The sequence below is a fragment of the Periophthalmus magnuspinnatus genome, chromosome 13 (assembly GCF_009829125.3).
Source record: "Periophthalmus magnuspinnatus isolate fPerMag1 chromosome 13, fPerMag1.2.pri, whole genome shotgun sequence".
In the NCBI taxonomy this organism is placed as follows: Eukaryota; Metazoa; Chordata; class Actinopteri; order Gobiiformes; family Gobiidae; genus Periophthalmus; species Periophthalmus magnuspinnatus.
Window position 1 is genome coordinate 9,584,801 of NC_047138.1, and position 12,113 is coordinate 9,596,913.

The window sequence follows — 12,113 nt, forward strand, 5'->3', positions numbered from 1 at the left end:
TAAAAAGGCTCTTTTTGCTATGTTGTCCTTTGGTAAACAGTATATTGCGTGTGAAAACTGCTGTCAAGTGAGGCATACTAGATGTGCGCCCTCAAGAGTATACCAAGCACTATATCATCTTTATAAGGCCCACCTGAGGAATTGTGATAGTTACACCGATTTTCAGAGAGCAAAAATGTGGAGCTGAACATACAGTATATCTTTAGAAAAGCGCAAGCAACCCATGCACTTAACTGAATACACGGAAGCTTTTAATACACTTTCCACCGGCCGTCCAGACACTTACACACAATGGAAGAAGACAGAGGAGGAGAAAGAGAGTTACTGTAGGAGTTAATAATTGATGTATCTGTGTGTGTTATGATAACAGCAGATTAGTGTCATTTTCCATTCACATCAGTGCTGCTGTGGCTGCCTCTGATTTCTCCCTGTGCCAGTAAAAGGGGCAGACAAGAGCTTAATAGAGGGGTAAAGGACCAGGAGAGTGTATTTCTGTGTTTGATTCTTTCTGCTTCTCTGAATCTTTTTGTTATCTCTGACCCCAGAGGGTTATCTGACACACTGCACAATGGGTTTGTTGTTGACATTTGCAGCCGACTGTTTGGTTATGTGAATGCTTTTGCTTCCTGTTTGCTATACATGGTGTTTCAGTGACTTTTTACAATGTTGCCACCTGGTACACAGGGTTGAGCAGTACATAGGTCAGTAACAATGCGGGTGGGGCGTGTATTCTCACATAAAATATTACATTATTGATACCGTTTTTTGTTTTTTTTTACAGACTTGATAAAGGAATCTGACTTCTCACAAACTATTACATGTACAACTTCACTAAATTTGATACTTTTACAATAGGCTTATTGTGTTACAGATATTGACACACATATTTTTTGCCTACATACAAACTGCCTATTTCTTGTCTTTGGTCATGACATACAAATTTGTCTTATTGTTATGCAGAAATGCTATGCAAATATTAGCACCACACCCCAGCAGTTTCACTCTCCCTCACTCAGCTCTGATATTGCTTTTGTATAGGTGACACAGCAGCTCTCTGACTAAATATAGACAATTTTATGATTTTCTTGTAATTCTTCTTCACTGCCATGGCAATTCTAAAGAGCTAGTAAGAATCAGAAAACAGCCTTCTGCTATGTCTACAGCAGGATAAAATACACCTGAACTTTAGAACAAATGTCATTAACATTCACTGTAGGATATAAAAATCCCCAAATATTTCCACATCATATACAAATAAAGGTGCACATGTTAAAGTTCATACGCAGATGTTGTTAAGCGAGTCAGACTGTTGTGTTGAGTGCTAGGCGACGCAGGCTGTAATTTTCAAGCCTGCCCTTTGTTCCAACCTGGGTATTAAGCCTTACAGGATAATATGCACTTGGTGAGTAGAACCCTGTATAACACAGTAGTACACCCTGTCACAACATGCCTGCGGAGAGAACGACAGACCGGGGGGGCACAGGGGGGCGCGGGCGGGGTGGAGGAAATTCCGCAGATGGTTAAGAATGGAGAGAAAACTGACACTGCAGTTACTAGGAACAAAAACAATGATTTTTTTCCCCCCATTACTAAATTGTACATGTCACTTGAATAATTCCTAGAAGCAGACCACAGTTGCTAATTCCTAGAAGAAGACCACAAATCAAACCAGTCCAAGTTAAAACTGATTAAAATTATATCAAATCAAATCTTGAAATAATTTCTCTCTTGCAGTAGGAACAGTATCTTTGCTAGGAACACCAAAGATACTGTGCAGAACCCTCAAGCTCCTAGGACCTGGGCTTGGAACAAAGATTTTTTTATATATATATATATATATATATATATATATATATATATATATATATATATATATATATATATATATATATATATATATATATAATATTATTATATATATATATTATATATATATATATATTTTTTTTTTTTTTTTTTTTTTTTAACAATTTTAATAGGTTTAACCTCACAGAACAATAAAAACACTCACTTGAATGTGTCTAAACTGATATTCACATTTTTGGTAATCCTTTCTAGTGAGACGCCCATACACAGACGCAGCAGTGAGGGTGCAGTGGCGAAGGAGAGGGGAGTGACCCTACAGGGAGTGGGCCGGCAGATGGAAATTGATGGAGGGAGAGCTGGGCAGATAAAGAGGAACGTGCCGTTGGGAGCTGCAGAGTGAGAGGGATGAGGGGCCTGCAGGCCTGAAAAGCACACATGGGCAAAAACAATTCGTCTACATCCCTCCGTCTTGCTTTCCTTCCTCTCTCTTCCCCCCTCGCAAGCATCTCCTTGTGGGAGAGGAGATCAATTCTCGTCTAGTCTGCCTACGCCTCCAGGAGTTTGTTGTTGTTGTTGAATGTGTGTATGTGCTCTACTGTCCGGTATCTTCCTTACTGTGGGAGGCTGCAAACAGATTTTGAAGGTCTGCTCCACACCTCAGGGAGGCGCAAAATAGCCCTACTTCCTCCTGATTTCCTGACCCCTTCTTCCACTTGCTTTGCTCTTTTCTTTTGGAGCTGCGTGACATCTCTTCGAGATGCCCAGCGTTTCTACCTACAGTCTCCCCTCTGCCCTCTACTTCTTTCTATCTGTCTTTTCTCTGCCTTCTCTGCGGCATGGCTCTTCTATCTCTTTCAGGGGGGTCTGTAAGTAATGGAATCAGTTCAGCTGATCTGCCTGAGGCACAGAGTCAAGCCTAGTGCAAAGCCAAGCTGCTGTTGAATGTGTGCGTATGCCAGAGATCCCACAGACGGACACATACATGCAAATAACAAGCCCACGACAGGCTGAGGGGAAGAGACACAATGAAAAGCGGATTAAGGAGCCCTGGAGCATCACTCGTCTCCCCCCAAAAGGCCCCTTCTGAGAGAGAGCTCCCCATGCTTCAAAGACACACAGGGAAGGGGTGAAGGGGTAAAGGGGTGAAGGGGTGAAGGGGAGTGGCAATGATGGAAATAAAGCTAAATTCAGGAAAATTGCATATATGTTCATATAGAAGCGAGTTCGGATTATACTTCTTTCACATTACCATCAAATAAAGACAGCAACAGGATCAACATGATGAACAATAATAAAAATGGATAAAGTATGAAGTGTTCTTTATACTTTATACTTATTCTAGTATAGTGAAAAACTGAAAAAGACAGACAAAGAAACTGTAAAAACCTACTCATATTTTGGGAAACAACGTAAGCGTAGGGGTTTGTTCTTGCTGCCATGCAAATGAAGGCGGCGCTGCAGCAATGCTAACTAACAGCAATTCACACTGTTGGACTCATCACTTATTAATGCTCTAAGGCTCCCCCTCCCTCCCATCTCTCTCTCATTTCCCTCTCTCTCACCCTCACCATGATCGCTCGTTTTTGTTCACTCTCTCGCTCGCTGTTGCTAGGGTCCATGCACTCACGTGATAACAGCTGGGTAGGGGGCGCTGCGGCGGCATACGGCGACATGTGCGAGCAGGTGCGCGTTTCATGTGATTTTGGCACGCATGGCCATGTGTGTGCCTGCGTCAGAGTACCCTTCATTAGAGGTAAAACAGAATCAGCCATTTAAATGAAGGCGATGGAGATGTGAGGAGGGAGCAGCAGACTGCCGACGTAATTCATTTTGCATAAGGCCGGGGCGAAACAGGAGCCTTAAAACACTGCAAATCGGTTCAAAAATATACACTTTACTATGTTTTTTTAGAAATGTATATTTGACTGTGTTTTAGCTTATGTAGTAAATGCCAAAAAAGTCTCTTTAATGCATGTTATTCACACATTTAGCATCACACATTGTGTCTCACGGTATACTGTCTCAGCATGCTTCCTCCCACTGTCTCACAAACCACCTTTGGTGAGCAGACAGTGTAGGACACCTACACTTTTACTTCAAATATTGCTGCACAATATTAAGACACTATCCTCTTGTTTTGGTCTTGTATTTTTCATCACAGTGCAGATACACAATGTAAAACAGCCTGATGTTTAAGTAGTAAGACTAACACAGAGTCTCTGTTATAGCCGTGAAGTACCAGAGAGAAGCACGCAAGACTTGCAGCAACATAATTATCCATCTACTTTTGTGTCACTACACATCTACACACAATATACTGTTATTCTCAAGTATTTGCTTAAAATATTATGTATTATTATGTATTAATATTATAATATTATGTAGTCAAAGTAACACCTCTGTCTCTGGCCACTGCTCTGTGCTTACTCCAGGTCTATAAATGTACGGTTCAAAAATGTGCTGTATTGCTCCTTTTCCACAGTAAAAACGTTGCTTGTTACAGTGAAAGAACCAGTTCTGTACTTTTTACAAAGAACTCAATAGACCTGTTTCTATTATTAAACCATTTTAGATCAATATTACGGTTTACAATGAACAAAATTTAAATAATAATACTGGACAGGGGCTTGGTGTTCAATGTTAGACAAGTATTGAGTTGAAAAAATTGACATTTGCGCTAAAGATGAAGATTTAAGCACCATGGACAGCTACTGAGTTCCCCACTATTAACTATGTACAACTGACCACCAGGTGACAGGCCGTGTAAAATTCAGCTCTACACTGCAAAATAAATAAAAGAATAAAAAAAAGATCAGTCCCTCTCCCCTTTCATTGTGCTTCTTCCTGAGGCAAATTTGTTTAGTAATTACCATGGGCCCATTATGATTTTCAAGGAGGACTTGGGAAATCCTATTAAAGCTATATCATTCGAACTGCTCCATAGCTACCCAGGCTCCTTGCGTCAAATATGTAGACACGGCTACACGCGCATAGAGACACTTCATAAAACACCGCCGTGAGTCCATTCAAGCCCAACATGTAATTAACAGCGTCACTCCAGCTCCGTGCATGCGTGTGTGTGTGCATGTGTGTGAGGGTGGGCAAAGGTGAAGGATAATAAAGATTGGATTCTAATAAAATGTCCTCATCCCCCTAAATCCCCCCCTGCCCTCTTCGTCTACCTGCCATATTAACACCCCCATTACAAGGACAGATGAATGAAAATGAACAGGCCTCGGGTGTGATTCCCCGAGTGTCAAATCGATACTACTCCCACCTCCGCTGGCCCTTGTGCTTTCTCTCCCCTACTTCTCTCTTATGCTATCAATCCCCGGCCCTCCTCTGTTGCCGCTGACGAATTGGCATGTGTTTGACAAAGGGAAATCTACACCTTAGCCACAATAGACTTCTCTCCCCATCTGTGCACCACTCTCTAGTATGAATTGAATGACACTTGCTCCTATCTCCTCTCTATTATCATTCAAAGTAGTCTACAATAGCTAAGTGCTAGCCAGAAAAAAAGACAGACGAGGAGAGAGCCACAAGGATGTCATATTACTGGCACTTCCTCTGACTCAATCGTAGACAAAGGCTTGCAAAAGGACTGGTGAGAGGTAATGTCAAAATAACACTAGAAGGTTAATAATGGTGACAAGGGTGAATTACAAAAGGTCTGCCTGTTTCCCTCTGACTGAATAGAGGCTGCACAGTTGAAAAGGTAACATCAAAATGCATTCAAGCTCTATAAACATTCCTAAGATTACTTCTTATTTGTGTCTCCCCTTGTGACCTCTTCACCTCTTAAATTTTAGATGAGTTTGGACTGTTGTTTAAAGCTGTGCAATTAATCAAAGTTGAATGGATCCAATAGTTTCAAATTTAGCTTATTTTTTAATCAAAGGCTATGCAGTCGATCTTAAAGGAAGAGCAAACGTGTAATTTAGTTTAGACTTTGGAGGGAAACATTTGACTATTTCCTTACCAGTCTATCTAGACTTATTTAGGATTATTAGGATTGAAATATTTTGTATGTGTTTTTAATTAATATTACTTCTACTATATAATCTACTTCTACTATTACCAATAATATATATGTTCTTTCTTTTCTTTGTCCAGTCGTAATACAGTCTTCTGAGCTTCTCCAAACAAAAATAAACCAGACAAAAAGGAAAATAGTAAATAGGGTCCATTATTGGCTGTCTATGATTGTATATAGTAAATAAGTCAGACAAGGCCCTGCTCACTCCTGGACTAGCCTGTTCATGCCATAGCTTGTACATATAACCACCCAAGCTTTAAAAATATTTAGACTTATAAACTACTTAGACAATCTCAGTTTGAATACTAAAGAACCATTAAAATGCTTTGCTTATTAAAACGATTTTCTTTCCAATCAGATGTCACATTTCTGAATAGATTTTTCTCTTCTGGTTTCCTTGGTTTCTCCATGACTCCTTCTGCTGCGCGTCTCTTCTTCTTCTTCTTTCTATATCTGTTGTTGGAAGGTGACACCCCAAACACCCACACACTCCTCACCCTCTGAACAGCTCATGAGACAAGAGAGACAGAGGAAGAAAAACAAATAAAATGGAATGAAAAAAAGCACTCATCCAAACCTAAACGTGAAAGAAGGATAAATCTGATAATCTGTTGGTTTTCATCATCAGCCGACCCCCATCTCATCTCTCCTCTCTCTATTATGGCTACTACCACACACCAGAGCAACCTTCATTTGAATAGCCATAAATATTCAAGCAGCAAGATGGAGGCAAGGATGAATATCTGGAATAAAAAATGAGGTAAAGTGGATTGAAAAAAAAAACCCCTCATTTATCATTTTCACTGCTTTTTAAGAATGTCTTGTGTTTTTTACGCATTTTAACAAACCATAAATTGACATGGTGAAATGACTGGGCGTCCATTTGGCACTGATACAAATCCACTGCTGTCTTGTCGACATAGGGAGCATTGTGTCGCTTTTTCCTTTAATTATTTAGCCTCATAGATAATACATTGATACATGCCTTCCAGACATGAGAAGGCTAACAATACATAGCTAATGCATTATAAACACCCACTGTACAGCAGACACCTGGCATGGGCTCTATTATAGGACAGGTTTGTGTTTTTTTTATTATGGAAAGGTAAATTGGTATAAATATTGAAAACATGAGATTGTGAGTTTGATTTCTATATCAATAATCATAATAATTAAAGTTGTATTTCACTTTTGTCCACCCTCTCCATTTACCCAGGCTTGGAATTGGCACAAAAGATAAGATTATCTGCAGAAAAGTAAAGAAAAAAACAAAAAATAACCTGCACTATTTGCCATAAGGTAGGACTTTTAATTTTCTTTTTTGAGTGCCTTAGTTTGTTGACTTATCTGAATCATAAGGACAAACAAGTATTCATCCAAGTCGCACTCCTTCCTGCTAAAATTTTACTAATAAGTTTATATAATTTGTACCCCCTGTTGAATCTTGGAGCAGTATTCCCAACATGTCTTTTGAGCTTGTTGTGTATATACAAAACCATGTATGCGAGAATAGCAGTCGAGACCAGAGCAGCCACATACAAGATAAGCTCTCACACAAATCAATAAAGTCTTGGCCCCTGTGAAGCGGCGCTGCGCTCAGTCGGAATACTCCCGTGCCACGGCGTGTAAGCAGGAGCGTGGTGACACACTGAATGGGAGGAGGTCGGGGGTCACCGGGGAGTGTGGCCTGCGTGCGGATGGCTGCACCTCTCGTGGCAGGCGGATGTGAGCAGTGAGGGAGGGGGACCGGGCCCTATACGCATCCTCTTCCCGGCTTTCCTCGTTTGCCTGTGCCACAGTGACGATGCGCCCTGTCTGCTGTTGCTGGGCATCTTGGCGACAGAGACCCAAAAGTGGATGAATAGGAGGAGCCAAACAGGAGTGAAATGATGGGAAGCAAAGGAGATGCAGGGACAGATGTTGGAGATAGGAGTGGAGTAGTGGTGACATGCTAAAAGCGGGTCCCCCATACGTTCTGCTCAGGCCTGAGGGGCCACGAGTGCCAGCGGTACAAGCTTAGGGATGGAGGGAGGGGGCAGTGCCTTCTCTAAAGCCCTGCCTAACTGTCTGTATGTCTCTTCTGCCTCACTGCCCCCTACACTCTGTCCCACTTTAGCCCAATGTCACTGGCAGAGCAAGGGGGAGGGATGGCAAAAACTGGAAACAGGAGAGCAAGAAAGATGGAAGAAGAGAATAGACAGATTGAGGACTAAAGAACGGACAGAAGATCCCACGGAGGAAGATAATGATGATAATGATGATGCAGATTTAAAAAAGGTACAGCAGTATTCCGACATTCTCTCCATATCCCACAATCCCCTGCCTGGGAATTCTTTTGTGTTCCAGTGACACAAACACATCACGTTCAGCATGTGTAGTTTTCCACAAGCAGCCAAGCGCACGTCTCCATTGCAGATACATGTATGTGCCAGTGAGCCAGTGCACATGGAGAGGGCCCAGTCAGCCGTGCTCTTCGCCCGTCAGCTGATCCCCTGTCCCATGGCACAGTGAAGGGTGATTCTTGGAGATAAGCATGCTTAACGGCACAACAGCGCAACAATCAGGCTATTACATACAGTTTGTTGAATTAAAGTAGAATAAACTGATACCCACAACTCAACTAACTTGTTCATGGCTTTTGCACATTGCTAGTGCTCACATGCATGCATCTTTGGGGCCAATGCACAGCTATTTCAAAAGTGAAACAGAGTGGGCCATGCTTGTACAGCTAACCCCTCCAACGTAACACAGTGGCATAAATGAGATCCTTTCTTTCAGGATAGAAATTTATAAAATGCTTTATCATTAGTTTTGTTACAATGTGCTGCTTTTACATTATACACTATGGGGGAAAAACAAAATATTTTCTACTAAAAGAAAAAAAAAAGTTGGGTAATATCTGGATTATGCAAACATATGATGTCACCTTTCTCACTGTGAGTTATTTCTGAGCCTTAACAACAGTTGTGCAACAGTTATTTCGAACTTATCTCAGACGGCTCCGCAAACAGGTCAGCTGAGGACAGAAAAACAGACACTAACACTAAGGAGAGGTTAAAAAGGTTCAATTTTAGATGGTAACATTTTTTAAGAACTGGTGAAGTTCATCCACAACTATCAGATTCAGGACTGACAGTATTATTTGTAAGTATTGTACAAGGCAACTAGAGATTTCAGATTTCTACATGTAGGATACAGTACATAATGTTCCCAACTTGATTAGTGCAATAATATGAAGTGCGTAATAGAGACAGTATAGGGACAGTCATGGTATAGGAGCATATTTCCTCTCCTTCCAGAGCCCCTGGTTAAAAAAAAAGAAGAAAAAAATGGACAGCCTGACTCCATATAGGTAGCACTTGGCAAGGTCATTGAGTTGTGCTTGTTTGTTTGACCGGCTCAGCTCCAATGGGGTATATTTGGACAGGAGAACAGCTAAGACACGGGCCATTTTCAGTTCATGATGCGGCATGCAGAGTAAGGGCCCATGTTAGCGGGCTGCCAGGCTGTCTGTAGAGGAGAAGGCTGCTCCCACTGCTACTACTGCTACTGCTGCTGCTTGGTTTTAATGGGGCCGGCAACTGAAGCTGAACCTCAAATCATCATAATGAGATAGAATGAGATATCCACATACGCAACAAGGAGGATAGGGAAAACAGAGGAAGGGTGAGGAGACAGGAATGGATAAGCAGAAGGAAACTGAGACTAGGAAACGATGCAAAGATTCTTCTGCATCTCTGATTTGCTCGGGTGAGATTCATCAGAGCGACAAAGCGTAGGGAGGATGAGATAGAAGCAGGCAACAGTCGCTAGCATACAGGCAAAATACATACAGAGCACAAGTATTCCTCCTTTCTACAGCCCATTTGTTCTGGTTAGGCTCTGCAGGCCTGTCCTTTTAGCTGTGTTCTGTGCTTGCTCCTGGTTTGTATTTGTTTATGTTAGGGGCATGGCGAGTCTGCAAAGTACAAGATCAAAGAAATGCACAGAATATGTAGGATGACTATGAATAAGACAAAACTAATGCACAAGTATTAGAATGTGAACAAACTGATATAGTTATTATTATCATTATGTCTTTTCCTCAAGTTCTCCATAAATAAATAAAGGGGCACATTTAGTGTTATATTTTTGTCAACACCACAAAGTATTTTCATTCAACATGAGTAACAAATGGTTGTGGGTTGGTTTTAAATTAAATTTGTAAATTTGCAATGGGATAATCACAAATTCTTCAGCTTCAAGATTCTTGAAATCCTATATAATAGTGTGTAGACGAATAGGCAAAAATATATGAGAGAGAATGAAGGATAGTGAGGATAGAAGGAGGGGACAGAGAAGAACTATGACAGAGTGGTGAATGCGAGAGAGAGAGAGAGAGAGAGAGAGAGAGAGAGAGCTGGCTGTGTGCTGTGTGTCAGGACTCTGTGTGTCTGTGTCCCCAGGCGGAGGCAAACATTAGCTGCATTAAGTGAGCTGACAGGTCCCTCCCCATTATCACTACTGGTGGCCCAGAGAGGAAGAGAGAGATGGAAGAGGATGGTCTTACCAACTGTCTATGCAATTTAAACACAAGAAGAGCATTCTTTACCAGTAGACACACATTTTCTTAAAAACACTGACCAGCATACATTCTTAAATAGCCTATTTACGTATCAGGGACGTTCTGTTGTAAACAACTTGTTTCAGTAGCAATGACAAAACAATAATTACCATTATAAACACAGGACCTTTGACCAGTGCAGCATTGAAACTTTTTATATGAGCTACTAACTGAGAACATGTTTATCCTACCACCACCTAGGAAAAGTCTGATATGAATCGAGCAAGGCCCCGAAAAATTCTAATCAAATTTACCAAATTTCGTTTCACTTTTGTAAACATAATTACAAAATGTATTTATTTGGGGTACAAATGTTTGTACTTTATAATAATTGTGTTACCATACAGCTCCCTCTTTTGCTTCACTGCTCTTCTATTCCATTTAACTCACTGGTCTGTTAGAAAAGCCACAGCTGATGGACTGAGGACCAACTGGGAACAACACATGGGAACACAGAAATAAAAGATCTGCAGATATCACTGATATTGAAATGAGTGCAAATATACATGTCCCCCGTATATAAACTAAATCTAGGATAAACCACATACCAAAATTGAAGGGGCATTTGGGAGAATAATTTCTTGCTGTTGCTGACACAAAAACCTCTAGCATTGTTCACAGACCACTTGTTGTTTGAACAGCGCAAATGACCTTTGAACCAGTAAAACTGATCATCTTTTATGCCTTTCAAAAAACCCTCTAAAGCAATCGTTTTTGTTGTAATCAGTGCACTATGACACTTTTATACCACACTAACATTGACTTTACTGTGGATCCTTGCCTCCACATCACAAACCAAAAGTATTCCCACGACGTGCTGAAAAACACACACCATTCATCATAATAACTGACAGCCCGCTACGGCCTCTCGTAAAAGTGGGTGTAAATACAGTATATGTTTCTATGGGGATTCATGTATCATAGACTCACTGCTTAAATATTGATTGTTGTCTTGTCTGGGGTTCAGGGTTAAAGACCAGCTGTAGTCTCCACCCTTCAATTATTCATTAACACCATGCACTGGGCCTACTACCTCCACACTCACACACGTTTTCACAAATTAGTCCTTAAGGGTCTATTTCAATTTTTACTGCGTCACAACAGCCCTGTAGTACACACAAGGAAGGGACTGCAGTCAGAGCCAAGGAGAGAAACACTTAGGATCTTTAGAAACAGATTCTTAACTTTAAAACATCATTAATGCAATCTTTTATTTGCTTGCTTCTCTGTTTAAAAGGTATTGTCCTACAACCTCTTGTCCAGTTGACAGATTTGAATTTTTCTCTTACTATAAATTTTAAAGTGCAATGTATAGCTGAAGTAAACATAGGCAATAAATGATAATACTGAAACCAAACCATAAAGCGAAAATATCCCCCAAAAAGTATTCTAAATGTACATTATTGTTTAAAAATGAGCTTTGCAACACTTAAAATGAGTCATAAAGTTCGTAATTCATCTCTCAAAAGCTCTAATCTCATCATAGTACAGAAAAAATATAAACAAATTTCCTACTGGTACAAAGAAAAACTACCCATGATAAATACTGACCCCCAAAAATGATTGTTCCATCTGTCATATACTGAACATTAAGTCAATATAGTAATTATCATGACAGGCCTACTACCATCTACTGTATATAGCGCTTTGGCAACATACTGTCAC

General features: G+C 40.6%; 1 protein-coding gene across 1 annotated transcript in view; it reads right to left on the bottom strand.

Moving 5' to 3' along the window:
- Positions 1-12,113, bottom strand: part of LOC117380334 (cell adhesion molecule DSCAML1) — a 61,756-nt gene that overhangs the window by 22,771 nt on the left and 26,872 nt on the right. The window lies entirely within an intron of this gene.